A 2,500-nucleotide genomic window follows, 5' to 3' on the forward strand; every position below is an offset into this window, starting at 1 on the left:
ATAGGAAGCAGGTAATAGTGGTGTGTGTGACAAGATAGTAAAAGTGAGTGTTAGGGTCCTGACAGGACTATCCTCTGTGTGACCTGGGGGCACGGGGCCACTCCTCTATCCTCTGTGTGACCCCAGGGCACAGGGTCACTCCTCTCACTCCTGTTGACCCCTGACCTCATAAAGTCCTAATCAGCCTGTTACACGGATCACAGGCACAGACCACACAGACAAGCACACACTATCACACACATACACATGTACACACACAGGCAAGCATGCCCATACACACACACACACACACACACACACACACACACACACACACACACACACACACACACACACACACATAAAAAGACACAAACAAACACACACAAACACACACTCTAAAGGAAATTCCACAAGGCATCGTTGGAATCTGAAACAGTCTGCACCCTGATCTACTTTGATGTTATACGGGTTCAGTTCCAACAACTGCAACAACATTTTTTTGGTTTGAAATAAAGCAACGTCAGTCAAATCTAAGCACACTGTCTTTCCGCCAAGCAGGTCTGCGTGACACAGGAGGAGGAGGCCAGGCGACTCTCAAACTAATCCCCCCCCAACAAGGTGTCTCCCCCGGGGGCAGCTCTGGTGTGTATAAGCCCATAATAAGCCTATAATGCCAAATAATTGGTGTGAGTATTGTGCGTTTCAAACAGCCCGTGCTTTTTACATGTGCGTCTAAGAAATATCACAATAGAATAGATTTTTTGCAGAGTGAAAATTACTTCAATTACCTCTGTGAGTGTCTTTACTTCAACTACCCCCGTTAACTGCAACAGTTGTGCAACAGACCATATCAATCAACACATACACTCTCAGATATTCTGATCGTCTTTTCTTTTCTGTTGCAAACGGTTTTGAATTGGATACCAATTCGGAATAATTTCATTTAAAGTCAAAGTTATTTAAGATCTCTCAATTTGGTATGAAACTAGCTGTTCGTGCTTCAAATGAATCTATAAAAAATATATTTAGTTTTATTTAATATAAAACAAACATTCACAATAATGAATGGGGGTGAACTTCGGTAGAAAATAGTTCCTCCATGAAACTACTAACAATGTAGTGTGGATTATCCTGAGTAACCGGGTCAAGTCTTTCTTTGATGCTTTGGGCGCCACAAGCCGAGTGCCATTCAGCTCCATTGTATTGTAGTAATGGCAGATATCCGTCACTATCCGTCAGATATCCAAAACTAAGCAAATCACACCAAAACAAGCTGGATGGATAGATACCACTCCGGGTTTGGGGGAACATTTTTAAATGTTTTACTTTGGGTGAACTGCCGCTTTAAGAAAAAAGTCGGTCTGACTCCTCGTTTGAATGATGGTCCCTTGACATCTCTGTGACAAGAACATCCCAATGAAGCTTAGAGCCATACAGAGCTGATAGACCCCTATATGACGCGCTCACATGGCTGATGTTTAAGGTCCTCAGAGTGAAGACTGAGCATGGAAAGTCAGCCTTTTGTTTTAATGCCCCGGCTTCCTGGAATGCTCTTCAGCCCTGGCTACCATGCAACACCCTACTAACGTATGGACAGTTCAAAAAACATGATTACAAATCTCCCGTCTTCAGACTGTGACTGTTTTCGAATTCTGACCTTTCTTTGTATTTTTTTTTGTCCTATTTGTCTAATTACTGTACATTTTCTTTTCCTTATTTTTACTTAGTGTTTTTGTATCTGTTTTTTAATAAACCTGTAATCTCGTCTGCGTTGCAAACGAGGGGAAACCTCAACTGCCTTTTTTCTAAATAAATACTAATATACTAAATAAAGGCTTGAAATTAGCCCAAAAAAAGGAAAACGTATAAACAAACAAACAAACAGAAAACACACAGCATTATTTCCACTTAAGATCAAGTCAGGCTAAGTGTGTCATGCATAATTGTAATTGTATGAGGCATATCTGTGAATGTACTTAAGAGCACCATATGACGTGTGTGTGTGTGTGTGTGTGTGTGTGTGTGTGTGTGTGTGTGTGTGTGTGAATGAGATAGCAGGAGAAACGCAGGAGGAGAGGAGAGAGACAGAAGGTTGTAATGTTGTGAGTTACGACTTTGAACTTAAATTACCCTGTGACCTGGTCAGTGTTTTCATTCTTGGCTCCTCCCCCCTTGACCTTTTACCTCTGACCTGCGACCTCTCCAACGAGCCGTCTCCTAAAACCACACCCCTTTTATGACCGTGACCGACCCTGACCTTATGATGAACTCATCATTACCACGAGTCATGACGCACAAACACACACACACACACACACACACAAACAAAAACAGATTGAGTCACACACAAATTCCCACAAACTAACACACACACACAAACAAATTCCACCCACACACACAGATTCCCATATACACACACATAAAAACAGACGCACACACTGGGACACACACACACACACACACACACACACACACACACACACACACACACACACACACACACACACACACACACACA

General features: G+C 42.3%; 1 protein-coding gene across 1 annotated transcript in view; it reads right to left on the reverse strand.

Moving 5' to 3' along the window:
* dnmt3aa (DNA (cytosine-5-)-methyltransferase 3 alpha a) overlaps nucleotides 1-2,500 on the reverse strand; it is a 105,709-nt gene that overhangs the window by 51,673 nt on the left and 51,536 nt on the right. The window lies entirely within an intron of this gene.

Source organism: Notolepis coatsorum (genome assembly GCF_963971535.1).
Source record: "Notolepis coatsorum genome assembly, chromosome: 5".
Classification (NCBI taxonomy): domain Eukaryota; kingdom Metazoa; phylum Chordata; class Actinopteri; order Aulopiformes; family Paralepididae; genus Notolepis; species Notolepis coatsorum.